This window comes from Xyrauchen texanus, chromosome 17, assembly GCF_025860055.1.
Source record: "Xyrauchen texanus isolate HMW12.3.18 chromosome 17, RBS_HiC_50CHRs, whole genome shotgun sequence".
Classification (NCBI taxonomy): Eukaryota; Metazoa; Chordata; class Actinopteri; order Cypriniformes; family Catostomidae; genus Xyrauchen; species Xyrauchen texanus.
Window position 1 is genome coordinate 30,671,635 of NC_068292.1, and position 19,027 is coordinate 30,690,661.

Sequence of the window (19,027 nt, forward strand, 5' to 3'; positions counted from 1 at the left end):
AGTGATTTAACTTTACAATGACAATGTGCTAACATTAATGAAAACTTTACCTTATTTTTTTTTTTAACAGCAATACCTGCAACATCTGAATAGCAATACACGTAAAAATCTGTCATTTTTAAATTGCAATCACATATTACATTAAAATGTCTTGGTCTATTGCTTAACCAATCATTAAATATAAACATAAGTATTTTGTATTCTGCTGTATTTCTATATATATATATATATATATATATATATATCTTCTCCATCATCCATCAATCTATGTTGTATACTGTGCTTTTCATATTTGTTTAAAAGCTGTACCAGCCACAGTCATGTTGAAATAACTTTTTTAAAGATTCTTACATTTTACATTTAGCATAATACACAGAATACACGGAAAGCATAAAACAATAAACCTCCTGAACATAGGCAACTAAAAAAATAATAATACAAATATTACAAAAACAATTTGTCTCAACAGCCATAACGTATAAAAATAGTGTCAACTCAGAAATATACTGTGCATATTTACATTTTTAGCTTTCCTTAATTTTCATTTATGTGCAAAACACAAAATATACATTTTGAGCTGAAGTTAGTTACAAAAGATAATGTAAATGAGTTCCTTGAAATTCTTTAGTTTACAAAGATTTTAAGTATTACTAAATCAAGAAAAGAACTGAGGTTGTGAGGAATACCCATAAGCCCTTGCGCTTTAATAATTTAAGCATGTTTCATCAAAAAGAACTTATGTGGGCATTTAATTAGTTGCTGTTAAGCATTGATTTTTGTTATTTTTAGTGTTATTTATATTGTTATTTATATTGTTTTACTGTAAATAGCCGTTTAATATAAGTCACCATTTGGCTGATTAGTGTTCCCTTAGTGGTCAACTTGGATCCTTTTCGATTCAAGTAATTTCTCCTGGAGCGTGTGAATATGCATACTGTAGCTGAAGCATAAGTGCAGCATTTTGTGCACTTTAGGGAATCAAGTTTAATGCCTGACCTCAGTTCTTATTTTCTTTATGTAAAAGCAGTGATATAAATGTTAGTTTGAAACAACTTGCTATTAGTTGCTAAATCTTGTTAGTGTGACATACATTTTTAAGTTAAAACAGATGAATGATACATGTGTATATCTGAGAAATGTTTTCTAGTTGAGCTGATATAAAATGACCATAAGTTGAATTTACTTACAAATCATGATGAAAAATGCTACATATATGCTGTAAGTAAATCCAACACTTAATTTTTCTGTACAGTATGATTGTGTAACATTAAAATTGTCATGCATTGTTAACTCAAAGTCAGTAAACACAATTTGCAAAAAGACTGCAAACACTTCCTTTTAAAAGGCTATAATAAATAACATCTTGCTCATCTTTTTTTTTTTCATTCGCACCACTTGTGAAGGATAACACAAGTAGCTTTGTCAAATTAAGCATTAATGAACTAAACAACTGCAAGCACCCCAGGCACTGAGAATGAGAGAGAAAGCCAGCCTGGTGCTACTTGCCTCTTACAAATCCCACTATTTACACTGTTTTACACTGTTGTTAATGCATCAGCAAATAGCGGGGCTGTTTCAAAGAAAAAAAAAACATACAGTGAAGGAGATTGTGCCCTATTGTCTGACTCTCCATTTATGTTTAAGAAGCCCCTTTATTTTTACATTTTCATCTCTCTCATTCAGAGGAAAATTGCTTTAAAAAATATTTTAATTAAACGTACAATTTATGTAATAATTTTTTTTTTATATGCTACCTAAGAGTTAAAAAATGTACACCCAAAAAGAAGTGTGTTATGATTAAGAACGCTGCCTTCCAACCAATCTCACAGGATTTCTTAACATATTATTTATTACTAATATTCATTATAATGTTAAATAATTTATAAAAAAATAATTCATTAATAATATATTATTTTCAAGGTTGTTGTTTTTCTTCAAAGAAGTCAAGGCACTTAAATAACTTTAGAATTAAATACAGTTTTACTTTCCATTTAAGGGCATGGTTAAGAACTTCTAACAGTTTAGTCAGATATAAAACAACCGGGATGGAAATCCAGGCCTCAACATATCAAATAACTTGAATGAGCATGAGTAACTAATATTACAGTTGAAGTCAGAAGTTTAACATACACCTTAGCCAAAAACATTTAAACTCAGTTTTTCAGAATTCCTAATATTTATTCGTAGAAAACATTCCCTGTATAAGGTCAGTTAGTATCACTATTTTATTTTAAGAATGTGAAATGTTAGAATAATAGTAGAGAGTAATAGTGTTTTATTTAAGCTTTTATTTCTTTCATAATGTTCCCAGTGGGTCAGAAGTTTACAAACAATTTTGATAATATTTGGTAGCATTGCCTTTAAATTGTTAAACTTGGGTCAAATGTTTTGGGTAGCCTTCCACAAGCTTCTCACAAGAAGTTACTGGAAATTTGGCCCATTCCTCCAGACAGAACTGGTGTAACAGAGTCAGGTTTAATTGGATTGAGGTCAGGGATTTGTGTTGGCCACTCCAATACCTTGACTTTGTTGTCGTTATGCTATTTTGACAAAATTTTTGAGGTATGCTTGGGGTCATTGTCCCCAAGCATTGGTCATTTGGAAGAACCATTTGCGAACGAGCTTTAACTTCCTGGCTGATGTCTTGAGATGTTGCTTCAATACATCCACAAAATTTCCATCCTCATGATGCCATCTATTTTGTTTAGTGCACCAGTCCCTCCTACAGCAAAGCACCCCTACAACATGATGCTTCCACCCCCATGTTTCTACATGGATTTACTACAGATATAGATAATTGTCTACCTGTTTCCTCCAGCATCTTCACAAGGTCCTTTGCTGTTGTTCTGGGATTGATTTGCACTTTTTGCCACAAACTACATTCATCTATAGGAGACAGAATGTGTCTCCTTTCTGAGCGGTAAGATGGCTGCGTGGTCCCATGGTGTTTATAATTACGTACTATTGTTTGTACAGATGAATATGGTACCTTCAGGTATTTGGAAATTGATGAACCAGTCTTGTGGAGGTCCACAATGTTGTTTTCTGAGTACTTGGCTGAGTTAATTTGATTTTCCCATGATGTCGAACAAAAAGGCACAGAGTTTGAAGGTAGGCCTTAAAATACATCCACAGGTACACCGCCAATTCAGTACACCATCTATCAGAAGCTAACTGGCTAACTGTCTAAAGGCTTGACATCATTTTCTGGAATTTTCCAAACTTCATAAAGGCACAGTTAACTTATTGTATGTAAACTTCTGACACACCGGAAATGTGATTATATATCAGCTCACTTTTCATTTACAGTTATTTTTCGGAACACATTCAACTTATTTATTTACATATTATTGTAAACAAATAATAATATATTATAATAGTAATATATCCCAATGGTGCACCTTTAAATTTTAAACCCTCACACTTTTATTTTGACATAATTAACTCTCCAGGAAGTCCTGTGTGTCTGTTTGTAGGCAAGTTCACAGTAGTTTAATTAGCTTCTTATTCAAATGAACCGTTCTAAATGCATATAATAAGAGAACTGAGATTTTGAGTATCTACATCTGAGATGTTATTCGTGAGTAGCGAAATATTACGCACCACTGTGAAGGTTAAAAATAGCCGCGTGTGTGTGTGTGTGTGTGTGTGTGTGTGTGTGTGTGTGTAAACAGAGCAGTGGCATTCACTTACGCGCTGGAGCTGAGAATGCATTTTATATATTTACTTCTAAAACACTACCTTTTGCAATTCACAGAGCTATTGCATGTCTTAGAGTGGCTTTGAATAAAATGCACGAGTCATATGAAGTACTTTAAGTACATTTAGCTTGACAGTAATGAACATGACTAACACACATTATCAGATTTGGATCGGGCTCGTCGGACCGATACCCGATCCGTCTAAAAGCCATAGTATCAGAGCCAATTTCAATCCAGGTATCGGTTCAGTCCATCCCTTCCCTCAAGTGTTATAATATGCCTTTTACTTATGCCCCAATTATACTTGCATGAATGATTTCCGTTTAGGAAAGTGGAGAAAATTACTTAGTAGTTTTTATAGATATGAAGTTTCTGCCTTTGGTTGCATTCATTTCTACATACCTCTTCAATATGGGAAAGATCCACAAATACTAAACAAAATGAAAGCATACAGGTTGAAAGTCATCTTTTGGACAAACTATACAAAACTAAAAAACATAAAATATTCCTTTGCATTTCTGTAGGCTCAAAAGAATCAACATTTAAGAGAAAAAAAACACTTTAACATACAATAATAGACATGTAAATTTATTGAATGCCTGTGTAGATGGGGGATATTTGCTCTCAAGTCAAGGTCAACTCAACACCTGGCTTTGACAAATATCTGCTGGACAATACCGGGGGGGTTGGTAAAAGCTGCCAAGCTGACACATAGATCAACGTAAACTCTAAGGCTGAAATACTTATATAAGCTATTTATACAAATTCAGACAATCACAACAAAGCAATAGGAATGGAATGCAATAGGTAAACACAACACTAGATGTCTTGTAATGTTTTTTAGGTGGACCTGACATTCCTGCATCCACGGCTTCATCAGGTTTTTGTCCCCCCTCTGAATCCATATTGGCGCATTGGCCCAAGGTCAATCAATGTTCTCTTATTCAGGAAGTAAATTGGTTTTCATTTGTACAACAATGCTCTCCGGAGCTGGCCCAAATGTTATGCAGAACCAAAGACACTCAAACAAATTGGCCAAATAAACTTTTTTTTTTTAAAAAAAAAACCTTGAACGTCACACGAAAATAAAAATACTTTCATTAACTCACTTTTTTTCTTGCTTTACTCCCTTTTACTTAAGCCAAGTGTACACTACACAACTTAAAGTCAGCGCTCTGCGACTCACAGTATTGTTTTATTTCGTCGTGGTGCGCAAACACAGGACTGTATTGTATCAACTACACAAGCATTCACCCCCAACTGAGACCAGGTGTACACTGGTATTACGATGTGTTTTGGGTGATCCGATCACAAATGTACTGTACAAATGAGGCACATCACCGTTACACCTGGTCGTCTCTTTTTACCACTTGTGTTCAGATTTTGAGGAGAGAGTCTCTGATTTCATGAGGACATAGACATCAAGCATTACGTATGTGTATTACTGAAAGATAATAAAGCACAAATTAAAAGACGAATAAGCACTAAAAACCGGCGCACAGTTTCTCTTAATTGTTCACAAACATGACGTTTAGATCCGATATCTGAGTTACTTTAGTGCAGTACTTATAACTGTGCATGCTGCTCATATCTGTGTCCCTATTGTGCATATTCTTGCGTTCACTTTTTAAAATTTTCTGATCATCTACATATTTCCCTTTAAATCTGCACATAACCGGCGAAGAAACCAGCCGTTACAGCTGCCTATAGCGTCGTCCTGTTTCAAATGGATCACCTAAAGTGCATCTTAAAATTAAGATAATGAAATTTATACACAAACTCGTGCAGTATAATCTTGATAACATGAAAGACACACGTTTTTGCACTTATTATGCACCATTTGCAAAGGAAAAGAATAAAAAATAAATAAAAAATAGCTGAAAATAATAAAACAGCGAGTGGGGAGATGTTTTATTTGATTTTCTAATTATTTTCGTCTCCTGCTTTTCAATATTTTGCAAGAACGCCTCACATCCATTTTATTGCTTATTTTCACTAATTTGCAAAAGAAAAAAAATTTAAAACAGCTGAAAATAATAAAGACAGCGAGTAGGGAGACGTGGGTGAAATGTTATTTTATTTTCAGCTTCCTAATACCTTACCCTTCTTGCGCTCTCTCTCTATTTAATTGGCTTTGGATCATAACTGTCTCTCACTCGTCGGGTCAGTGCTCACACCTGATGACAAGACGTCCAGATTTTGAAAACGGTTGTAGCGTCTGCAGGAGAGCGCACACAAAACCGTTCATCGGTAGACCTAATACTTAAGGCAGACTCAAAACATTAAAGGAGAAGAGCTTGAGTCATGTAGTGTCCACAAGCCATTACTTTCATTGTATCTTTTCTCGTTCATTGAAAATTAATGGTGACTGAGGCTAACATTCTACCCAATATCTCACATTGTGTTCAAGAAGTCATACAGTATTGGAACAATATGACGGGGAGTAAATGATGACAGAATTTAAATGATTTTTGGGTGAACTATCCCTTTAACTTGACAATGGCTCAGCTTGGAAAAATGAATCCATTAAAATCTGAAGTGGGCAGCTTCTGTGTCCCTGTGATTTTCTCACAGGAGGTAATCAAGCATCAAAACAATAGACTGGAGTGCTGCTACTCCTAAGTGGAGCCAAAAGCATCTGGAGCTCTGTATGCAAAACATCTGGAAGTTTGTCTGTGTCCACACAGCCATTTGGGACAGAGCCCATATGTCCACATTCACCATAGTGCAAACAAGTGTGGAGAATGTTGACACTCTGCACAGCCCGTACAATGAGCAAACAGAACAACGAGTACATGAAAAAAGGTTTTGTTTGTGTTTTGTCATGCCCATTTTTTTAATGGAACAGGAGAATAACTGTGCAGATTGGGAATGCCCAAGGAGTCACCTTGCATCTGGGACCGCTGATCAAGGTAAACAATGTTCAGAGCCATCTGCCAGTGAGGCAGGGAAGGAGATGCAAAGAGGGAACTGGGGGAGGTGGGTGGAGGGGGCAGTGCCCAGCACAAGCATATGGAAAAACAGATTTTTCCTCTCCCTGCAGCAGTTAGTGAAGGAAAATGTCAGCATGCACCATGGCCACGCTTGACTGTCCCGTATTCGGCACCACCACCTGGCTCTCCTTGTTCAGCCACCAAATATGGGCAGGAGTGAAACTGTTTTGAGCATGTCCCCGGGGCAGCCTAAACGATCAGTGATCCACTCCTCCCCACCCAGCACTCTCCAAATGCACAAGTGACAAAGTGAATGGGACATGAATTTCTGACTGTGTCCAGTCAAGATCTTTCATAGGAACTTTGAGGCAAAACAAGTGCAATGCAACCCAGTTAAGCAACTGCAGTTGCAGAGAATTTTAAGTATGTTGTGGAAACCAAAACTGTGATGAATTTAAAAGGTAAAAAACTGCTACAAATTGCTACAAATCTTTAATGCACCAACAAAGGAACTGAAAGAAGGTTCACAAAACTATTGAATGTTTGTGGCGTTGCAGAAGAGAACTTTCCGAGAAGAGTCAATCATGGATTGATCGCATTGAATTCACTGAATATGCACATTATTCAAAATCTTTTTTTTCACAAAGTGAAGGGCAGCTCTCCTCAGGCTGAAGACAGCAAGCAGTCATGAGGAAGGCCATGCAACACCAAATGTCTTATTAATTTGTTATGACCACAGGGCATGAAAACTGTGCTTCATTGCCATCTGAGGCCAAGGATATCCAACGCCTTGTTTCTTTAGTGCACATACACATACACACACACACACACACACACACACACACACACACACACAGAAATGTGCTGCTCATGTTGGCCCTGGATTGACCTAAATAGAAGAGCATTTTCTCACCCGAGGCTAACAAACCTCAGTAATCAACAGCACTTAGCTGTAAAAACCTCAATGACAGATTTTACAATGCTTCTGACTATTTAAGGAAAATTATAGCCTCATTGACTCACTCAGAATGCTCATACAAATTGTATAAAAACAAGATGTGTTCAAAATAAATTAAGACATTTAAAGCAAAATAAGTCTGAATCCTCACCTCATGAAATATAAAATTCTGAATATAAGCAACATGAAAAATTAATATGACAAAATAAAGACCTAACTGCTGCATATGCCAGACTCTGATGCCTATTGCATAAATATATATATATATATATATATATATATATATATATATATATATATATTCCTCAAACAAAGCCTGCCCAGCTGTGTTTCAAGCGCAAGTCTAATCTCGGAGGTCAAGTCTCTTTCTACCAAGTCTCTGGTACTTGAGCTGAATGCCTTTTTTAGGTGAGAGAGAGCACAGTTAATAGATTTTTTTTCTTCTCCGTGCTGTTATTGTGGAAAACTACTATAGATTCTGGAAAATTCTCGCTGGGGATGTTTTGTGCTGTGAGTCTATGAGAAAAAGCAAACACAACAACAGCCTCCGTCTAAAAAAAAAAAAAAACCCTGGCCTTCAAATTTTGGGGAAATGCAATTTCACCAGCTCCTCTATGCCAGCGCCAGTCCATTTCACAGCCACAATGGGAGCCCATTTCTCCCTCATTTATTCAGCCAGCCAGCAGGAACAATGAGCATAGAAGAATGGCAACAGGTAATTTAAAGAGCTGGCTGAGAAGGATGTGGGCTAGAGGTGGCCCAACTCTGGCCTACCACCACAGCCCAGCACCAGCTAAGTTCTGGTCCTCACCAGAATAAAATCACAAAGTGGGCGACAGTTTATAAGGGTTTTCAGATCACTCTGTGTTCTTTGAGTTTATTGGCTTTGAGATTCCATCACTTACAAAATACTGTACAAAATGAGATTATAAACATTCATCAGGTTACAACCACCAATAAGTGGCCCTGTCGAGATATGATAAGACCGTCCTCTGTGGTCAAGGATCAGGATTTTTTAGGTTTTCTTTCTGTTGTAGTTAAAGAGAGAGTTCACTCAAAAACGATCATTCCCTAATCATTTACTTAACCTTAAGCCATCTCAAACTTCTATGACATTCTTTCTTCTGCAGATACAAATAAAGATATTTTGATGGAGATATGATGTGACTATATCCATACAATTCAAAGCAAGTCAATGGGGTACAACACTTGCTAGCTGCCCTTTATTCTGCCCTTTATGGAGCTTGGACCCCATTGATTTGCATTGTATGGATCTTCACATCATATCTCCATCAAATTATCTTTGTTTGTGTCCCAAAGAAGAAATAAAGTTATACAAGTTTGAAGCGGCACAAGGGTGAGTGAATGATGAGAGAATTATAACTTTTTTTGGTGAACTATACTTTTAACATGGGCTTTATAGCGAGTGTGGCCTCTAAATTTTACCCAGTTGACATTTACTCTTCTCCATTAAAGAAATTATTCTAAAAAAACTATTTGTGCCAACACATGTTTTTATTCAATTTTGTCATGTCCACTACAATGGATACCACAATTTAAGCAACACAAAATTTCAAGAAACTTTTAATAGGGTTCCTCATATTTTGTATGCATTAACCATACATGTGAACTAGTTTAAACTTATACAGTATGTAAACTAATCTTAAGATTAATACGATTTTGAAAAGAACATGCATACTGTAGCAATAAATAATGAAATAAGAATGTAGAAAAAAGGTTGTTGTATGGTGAGATTAAGTCTCAAAAAACTTGACTGATTCTTTTTGTTCCTTGCATGCAGTGTGAGTCTGTGTGTTTATATGTCTGTGTGCGTTTGTGGGTGTGTTTATGTGTACTTTCTGGTTGAAATTGAATCGCTCCCATGGCCAGGTTGAGACCAACTTGGGTTCTGACTTCTCCTGCACTAGCGGTTTTGAGACCCAGTGTACCAATTTGCATGGCAGTGTACTCTTTGTTTTAGAATCACACTTTTAACTCCGACTCAGGCAGCTTTGTCAGGCCAAATGCTTACAGGATGCTAACAGAAGTGGGGATCAAATCTTGTCCAATCAGGCCAAAAACAGACTGACAAAAGAGATTAGAGTGGCTAAAAGAAGCTATTCCGAAAAGCTGAAAAAAAAGTTTCCAACCAATGTGTGTAATTTCTGTGTCACTTACGCCAATTAAACGGATTTGCTAAAATATTATGTTGTTTTCAAAAAGCTTTCAAGAACACTCTCCAAGTCTGCCGTGATTGAACAAACAGATAGTCCGGCCGCACACTTGGTTGAGTCAAAGTTACGTTGGGAGATCAGGATGTGCCAAGTGTGTAACTTTTTCAGGGTTAAAAAACCGTTCTCCTACCCCAGCTTAATATGCAGAGACAACTACAAGCCAATTTTGCAGAAAACTGTAAATACTGTGTTTCTGTGGTGATATGAAAATCCCTGTTTGTTTGAAAACAATCCGTCTCATGAGACAAAGCAACAATGACACACCAATGGCATGCATTGGGAGAAGGACTATGTCACAGTTCCTCCTGACACTCCCAGAACTTACACTCCACTATCACTCTCTCCCGAACACTAATCACCTGCACCTGAAGCTCGTTCCCACATTCATCAACCTCACAGTATTTATGGTCCACTCCCCCGTCACTCTGGGTCTGGTCTCACAACTACGATCACAGACTGAGTTACCTGCTTCCTCCTGGAGACTCTTCGTTCCATCCCTAACTTGCCTCTCCAACGAAGTCCAGTTCCAAGCTCTACTGCTCCTTCGCCCAGTTCCGGTTTACTCTCTCCAACAAAGTCCAGTTCCAAGCTCTACTGCTCCTTCGTCCAGTTCCGGTTTCCTCGCTATCCCGCGAACTGCAGTCATCACCCAGGTTTCCTCGCTATCCAGCGAACTGCAGTCATCACCCAGGTTTCCTCGCTATCCAGCGAACTGCAGTCATCACCCAGGTTTACTCGCTATTCAGCGAACTGCATCCATCACTCAGGTTTCCTCGCTATTGAGCGAACTGCATTCTTCACCCAGGTCTCCTCGCTATTCCGCGTACTGCAGTCATCACCCAGGTTTACTCGCTATCTAGTGAACTGCAGTTATCAACCAGGTTAATCCGCTATCCAGCGAACCGCAGTCATCTCCCAGGTTTACCCATTCCCCTATATCCCTCAATAAACTACACCTCCGGGTTTAACACTACCATCGAGTCTGAGTATATGTTACAGAAGACCAGACCAGAAATATAATCATGAACCCAGCAGGATCCGATCCCTCTGCACCTCCATTAACCACCAGCGCTTCCGCAATTCCTTCTCCTGGTTATTCCGCGACTCCCGTTACCAACCCAGCGCCCTACTCTGGAGTGGCGGAGTACTGCAGTGGTTTTCTAACCCAGAGTTTTTCCCTACTCCTGTGTTTACTACCGAAGAACTGACCCAGTGCTATGGATTTACCAGCTGTGCAAATCCTCCTCCTCGAACAAGGAGATCGTCCAGTCGAGGATCACGTACGTGAGTTTCTCCATCTAGCGAATTTAGTGCACTATGAGGACAACTCTCTGGTATATTTCTTCAGAGCTGGTCTGAATAGTGCACTGAAGGAGCAGTTGCCTCCGGCGGGTCCTCACTGGATGCTCTGTAGCTTTGTGGAGATGGCACTAGACCTCAGTGGCTCACCTTTTACTATGGGTGTGGAGGATGAGGACTTGGGGTTTCCTCCCACAGTGGACATTGCCAAGCCTGCCACGGCCCCTGTCTGCAAGCCTGCCACGGCCCCTGTCTGCAAGCCTGCCACGGCCCCTGTCGGCAAGCCTGCCACGGCCCCTGCCGGCAAGCCTGCCTCGGCCCCTGTCGCCAAGCCTGCCACGGTAAACGAGCCAGCGCCTGTATTCTCGACAGTCCCTGAGCCAGCGCCTGTAGCCTCGACCGTCCCAGAGCCAGCGCCAGTAGCCTCGACCGTCCCAGAGCCAGCGCCAGTAGCCATGACCGTCCAAGAGCCAGCACCCCCCGAGCCTTCCAGGGCTCCGCCTCTCGAGCCTCCCAGGGCTCCGCCCCTCAAGTCACTCGAGTCTTCTATGGCTCTGCCCCTCACGCCTCTCGAGCCTTCCGGGGCTCCGCCTCTCAAGCCTCTCGAGCCTTCCAGGGCTCCACCTCTCGAGCCTCCTACGGCTCCACCTCCCGAGCCTCCTACGGCTCCACCTCCCGAGCCTCCTACGGCTCTGCCTTCTACGGCTCCGTCCCCAGAGCCTCCCACGGCTCCGCCTCCTGAGCCTTCTGCGGTTCCGCCTCCTGAGCTTCCCTCGACATCACCTACCACGGCCCTGTCTCCGGAACCTTCTATGGCTCTGCCTCCTGAACCGTCCATGGCCCTGCCACCTGAGTCCTCCACGGCTCCGCTCTCCTTGGCTAATCCACCAGAAACTTCTATGGCTCCGCCTGCCACAGCTCCGCCCTCAGAGTTCCCCATGGCTGTGACTCTGAGGCCGACTCCCAGGCCTCCAGACCCTACCCTGCAGCCGGCTCCCAGGCCTCCTGAACCTGTTCTTGCCCTATGGCCTCCTCCCAGGCCCCCTGATCCAGTCCCTTTCCTGAGGCCTCCTCCCAGACCCCCTGATCCAGTCCCTACCCTGCGGCCGGCTCCCAGGCCTCCTGAACCTGTCCTTGCCCTATGGCCTCCTCCCAGGCCCCCAGATCCAGTCCCTGTCTTGAGGTCTCCTCCCAGACCCCCTGATCCAGTCCCTACCCTGCGGCCGGCTCCCAGGCCTCCTGAACCTGTCCTTGCCCTATGGCCAGCTCCCAGGCCCCCTGATCCAGTCCCTGTCCTGGGGCCTCCTCCCAGACCCCCTGATCCAGTCCCTGTCCTGTGGCCGCCTCCCAGGCCCCGATCATCCTCCTGGGATCATTCTCTCCCATTTCCTCACCCTCTTCTGTCTTGGGGCGCCAGGAGTCGCCCATTTAAAGAGGGGGGGTAATGTCACAGTTCCTCCTGACACTCCCAGAACTTACACTCCATGATCACTCTCTCCCGAACACTAATCACCTGCACCTGAAGCTCGTTCCCACATTCATCAACCTCACAGTATTTACGCTCCACTCCCCCGTCACTCTGGGTCTGGTCTCACAACTACGATCACAGACTGACTTACCTGCTTCCTCCTGGAGACTCTACGTTCCATCCCTAACTCGCCTCTCCAACGAAGTCCAGTTCCAAGATCTACTGCTCCTTCGCCCAGTTCCGGTTTACTCTCTCCAACGAAGTCCAGTTCCAAGCTCTACTGCTCCTTCGTCCAGTTCCGGTTTCCTCGCTATTCAGCGAACTGCAGTCATCACCCAGGTTTCCTCGCTATCCAGCGAACTGCAGTCATCACCCAGGTTTCCTCGCTATCCAGCGAACTGCAGTCATCACCCAGGTTTCCTCGCTATCCAGCGAACTGCAGTCATCACCCAGGTTTCCTCGCTATCCAGCAAACTGCATCCATCACCCTGGTTTACTCGCTATTCAGCGAACTGCATCCATCACCCAGGTTTCCTCGCTATTGAGCAAACTGCATTCTTCACCCAGGTCTCCTCGATATTCCGCATACTGCAGTCATCACCCAGGTTTACTCGCTATCCAGTGAACTGCAGTTATCACCCAGGTTAATCCGCTATCCAGCGAACCGCAGTCATCTCCCAGGTTTACCCATTCCCCTATATCCCTCAATAAACTACACCTCCGGGTTTAACACTACCATCGAGTCTGAGTATATGTTACAGACTATCGGTTAGGTTGATCAATGGAAGACACATTCAGAAGGCTGTTTTGAAAACAGCTTATTTTTGAAAGTCTGTTTGGTGGCGCAGAAATTACACACTTAACCATTAACAATGAAAAAATTACGCATTTCAGATTTAAATCTAGTTAATAATTGGTTGAAATCCCTTGAATTCTAGTTACAAGCCATTTATTTTTATTATTTATTATTAACACCCATATTTGCAGGTATTTGGGCAGGAAATGTTTGCGTTTGTTGTGTACATGCCAAAGGAACCAGCACACAGCCAAAAACCAACCAACCATTAATAAAGAGTAAAGCAACATTTCTGTCCCCATTTTTTTAGCCCATCCACTGGGTCAATGTTATAGTGGTAAGATGTGGTATATGGTGTAAAAACTTCTAAAAACTTTAGCTTAAGTGATGTGTTTGGAGTAATAGGGGCAGCATAGCTATTTAACAAATGAAAATCCCCTCACACAACATCCACAGCCTCTCAACAGCTGAGGATACATCCCACTAGACATATGAAACAGGCTCGCCTCCTGGAGAAAACGAGACTCTCTCCCAAAGGCTCAGAGTGAGAGTGGAGAAATCATGGGAGCTCTTGCAGGACAGGGGGAGGAGCAGAGCATGAGATCCCATCTCTAAACAGCTGCAGCCGTTCTTTAGGGAATCCGGCCAGGGAGCACAACTCAAGCGCCTAATGCCATTAATGAGTGCAGCCATGCAGCAGTAACGGAATTGGAGCACAGTTTTCTGCAGAAAGAGTCTGGCTGTGTGGAAGCATTGCACAGCCCCTGGAGTGGCGAGAGATCAGTTAAACTGAGCTTAGCTTTATAGGGACAGAAACTGATTCAAGTGCTGTTAAGTGTCAAGGACAAGGTGGTAGCATATTTCTTTGCTATGTGAAATTTTAAGCATAAGCTTTGCTGAGCAGGAATGAAATAATCCTTTGATAGTCTCTACATTTATTTATTTCCACATTTATTGTCAAAGCATTATAATCTCTCCCTCTGTTTAATTGTATTTTAATACAGGACTAGGCACTTGTGAAAAATGTTGCATGGAGAGAATGTCTTCAAAAATAATGCCATAAATAGTTTTCATGTATTAATTACTGTCATCCAAAAAAAAAAAAAAAATCTGTGTAGAGTGTAGACTACACAGGACAATAGAGGAAAATGAAGAGTGGGGGAATGGGATCAAACAGGATGAAGGCCAGATTTGAACCTGCATCCCTGTGAGCATAACAACTTGTACACTAGCCATTGCTCCATGTCTCTGACATAATATAAATGTTTTGCCATTGCTGGAGACTTTAACATTCACATAGATAATGCAGAAAACAATATGACAAAAGAAATCATAACTGTTTTAAAAACATTTGATCTGACTCAGCATGTACATGGTCCCACACACAATCATGGACACACTCTAGATTTACTTATCAGTAAGGGTCTAAACATTTAATCGATTGTTATTAAGGATGTAGCACTGTCTGATCATTTCTGTGTTTTCTTTGATATATTGATCTCTCCTGCCATTGAAGCTAGATCTGTGTCTGTCAAGAAGAGATGCTTAAATGAGAACATTAGTGTACTATTTATGAAGGCTATATCTTTAACACCAAGTATATCTGCTGACTCTGTTGATTTTCTCCTTGATTCTTTTAACTCAAAAGTTAAAAGTGTAATTGATGATATTGCTCCTGTGAAAGTCAGGAAGAAGAGTGGCAGACAAAAAGCACCTTGGAGAAACTCAACAGCAGTGCAAAATATGAAAAGACAATGCAGAAAAGCAGAGCGCATGTGGCGGAAGACAAAACTTGTAGTCCATTATAACATCTACAAAGACAGCATCCATGCTTTTAATATGGAACTAGGCAAAGCTAGACAGACTTTCTTCTCGAATATTATAAACAGCAACTTAAACAACACACTCACTCTTTTTGCGACTGTAGAGAGACTGACAAACCCCCCAAGCCAGATTCCCAGTGAAATGCTCTCAGACAGCAAGTGCAATGAGTTTGCTTCTTTCTTCTCTGAAAAAATCAATAATATCAGAAAGGTGATCAGCACATCCTTGAGTTGTGCTGGGGTCAGACAAATCAAACCACAACCTGAGAAAGTAGTTACTATGTCTGATTTCAAAGAAATTGATGGCAAAATTTTGGAAGAAACCGTACAGCCCCTTAAAACATCAACCTGCGCCCTTGATGCACTTCCCACATCTTTTTTCAAAAGTGTGTTCAACTGTTTAGAAGCAGATCTCCTAAAAGTGATAAACTCTTCACTTCTCTCTGGGAGTTTTCCAAACTCCCTGAAAACTGCATTTGTCAAGCCCCTCTTGAAAAAGAGCAATCTGGATAAGACCATATTAAGCAAATATAGACCGATCTCAAATCTTCCTTTCATAGGCAAGATCATTGAAAAAGTTGTCTTCAATCAGCTGAACAAATTCTTGAACTCAAATGGATACTTTGACAATTTTCAATCTGGTTTCCGATCGCATCACAGCACAGAGACAGCGCTCATAAAGATAATAAACGATATTCGCTTAAATACTGATACAGGCAAATTATCAGTACTGGTACTACTCGACCTCAGTGCTGCATTTGACACTGTTGATCACAACATACTTCTGGAAAACTGGGTGGGGCTTTCTGGGATGGTCCTAAAATGGTTCAGGTCATACTTAGAAGGGAGAGGTTATTATGTGAGTATAGGAGACCATAAGTCTGAGTGGACGTCCATGACATGCGGAGTCCCTCAAGGCTCAATTCTTGCGCCACTCCTGTTCAACCTGTATATGCTCCCAATGAGCCAAATAATGAGAAAGAACCAAATTGCTTACCACAGCTATGCAGACGACACACAGATCTACTTAGCCCTATCACCTAACGATTACAGCCCCATTGACTCCCTGTGCCAATGCATTGATGAAGTTAACAGTTGGATGTGCCAAAACTTTCTTCAGTTAAACAAAGACAAAACTGAAGTCATTGTGTTTGGAAACAAAGATGACGTTCTCAAGGTGAATGCATACCTTGACGCTAGGGGTCAAACAACTAAAAATCAAGTCAGGAATCTTGGTGTGTCTCTACAGTCAGACCTTAGTTTCAGTAGTCATGTCAAAGCAATAACTAAATCAGCATACTATCATCTGAAATATATTGCAAGAATTAGATGCTTTGTTTCCAGTCAAGACCTAGAGAAACTTGTGCATGCTTTCATCACCAGCAGGGTGGATTATTGTAATGGACTCCTCACTGGCCTTCCCAAAAGACCATAAGACAGTTGCAGCTCATACAGAAGGCTGCTGCCAGGATTCTGAGCAGAACCAGAAAATATGAACATATCACACCAGTCCTCAGGTCTTTACACTGGCTCCCAGTTACATTTAGGATTGATTTTAAAGTATTATTACTGGTATATAAATCACTCAATGGGCTAGGACCTCAATATATTGCAGATATGCTCACTGAATATAAACCCAACAGATCACTCAGATCATTAGGATCACATCAGCTAGAAATATCAAGGGTTCACTCTAAGCAAGGAGAGTCTGCTTTTAGCTTTTATGCCAGCCGCAGCTGGAACCAGCTTCCAGAAGAGATCAGATGTGCTCCTACAGTAGTCACATTCAAATCCAGACTCAAAACATCTGTTTAGCTGTGCATTTACTGAATGAGCACTGTGCCACTGTGTGTCCGACTGTTTGTACTGTATTTTATTTTATTTTATTCTAAACTGTTTCAATTAATATTATTTTTTTATTCTTATTTTAATCTCTTCTATGTAAAGCACTTTGAATCACCATTGTGTATGAAATGTGCTATATAAATAAACTTGCCTTGCCTTGCCTATAAATATTTAAATATTACGTGTAATTATTTCAATGTTAAAATAACTCTTTAACTCTTTCCCCCAAACACGGAATTTTCCGTGTTTTATGAAAAAACGCTTCCCCGCCAAACACGGAATTTTCCGGGTTTCCGTGTTTTAGGTGTTATACGGTAAGGAAGACCCCTGCGCATGTTTTGAAAGAGTACGCAACTCTTTGATCAAAGATACAGACTGCGATCGTCTCAAACATGAAGAAGTGGAGTATGAGAAGCTCAAAATATCAGACATAAACATGCCTTTTTCTCAGCTTTTTGTCTGAAATGTTGTTTTTTGACAAAACCTACCTCTGCTCAAGTCGCAATAAAAAAAGAACAAATGAAGATAAAATAAAATCGTTTCTTTATTTTGATATATAGCATCTTCATATATTCATGGAAGAAAATATTCTGCGGGCCATTAAAGTTTAGCGAAAATCGTCAAAAACCCTGGCGGTGGCTGGCAACTTTTTTTTTAAAACGCTGGCGGGGAAAGAGTTAACTAATTCAATTGCAGGCTGATTACGTCCTTTCAAAAGTATGAACACTGTGGCTCTGTTGCACTTTTAATGTTGCTGTCTATTTGAGGGCTTGACGTTTGGGGCAGGACTGTTTTGTGAACAGTGGATGACGGGGTGAGTGTTGAAAAACAGCCATTATTATTTGCAATTCCATTTGGTGACGCAAGAGCTGCAGAAATTGCACAATGCAGCTTTAAAAAATAAATTAAATGAAGGTCTCTTACATTAACATTTTTGTAAATGAGATTTCTAATCTTCCATACTAGAGAAAACCAGCAGCCTTTCATGGCACTTAATTGAAACTTGAATAAAGAGAAGATAAATACAACCAAAACGAGAAAAAGGAGAAATCAAAAAACTTCATGTGATGCAGTTGATCATGCCCTGCATGAATCTGATATTGCTGGAAACATTCATTCTTATCCACTGAACTTTAAGAGTTGGAAACTTATACTAATGGATAAATGGCTTCTCGTAATAACCTTTAAAAGTTTCACAAGTAAAACCAGTCATTGCAGAGGAGGTACAGTAGTGTGTAGTGTTTTGTTCCAATAATCAATGAGTTTTCCAATATAACAAGTTGAGTTTCAATATATTGCTTTCACAAGTACAAAGCTATGCCTGTTTGTTTGTATGTTTCATAACGCCCTTCCAGCTTCGATGGCTATTTTCATGACGAAAAGCAGGTTAAAATAACACAAGTAAAACTAAGTTTAGTTTAGTTTTATTTTTTAACTATTGTTATTTAAAAACCTTTTCAAATGGTATCAATGGAATAATATAAATATTACAATCCAATAAAATATGTTTGATAGACAGCGGGTTATGAGATGATATGCACATATGGGGAAATTTCCCGATAGTAAAAATGTGTGTGCAAGTCCTGAGTGGTCTATCCGACATCGTAAACAAGCGATCCCACCAGTTATTAAAAGAGAAGAAACTTCTGGTCACATCAGCAGGATTTATTTCATGTCACTTGTTTGTGAAGCACCGATTCCATTCTGATTGCCACTTTTTTTTGCTATGCCTGTGTAAGCATATGATATTGAAAACTTATGAAAGGACTGTCTCACTCCAACAATCAGGGGTAAAGCACCTTGCTCAAGGGCACAATGGTGATGATTCATGGTGCTCATTTTAGTGTTCAAATCAGCAAGCTTCTGCTTGTCAGCATGGGCTTTAACAAAACACCACAGCAGCTCTCTGAAATATCCTAAATTATACAAATTCAGTCAATTTACTCTTATGCATGCAGATATTAAACATT

At 40.3% G+C, this 19,027-nt stretch overlaps 1 protein-coding gene across 3 annotated transcripts in view; it reads right to left on the bottom strand.

Moving 5' to 3' along the window:
- LOC127658237 (ubiquitin carboxyl-terminal hydrolase 45) overlaps positions 1-19,027 on the bottom strand; it is a 63,274-nt gene that overhangs the window by 38,231 nt on the left and 6,016 nt on the right. The window lies entirely within an intron of this gene.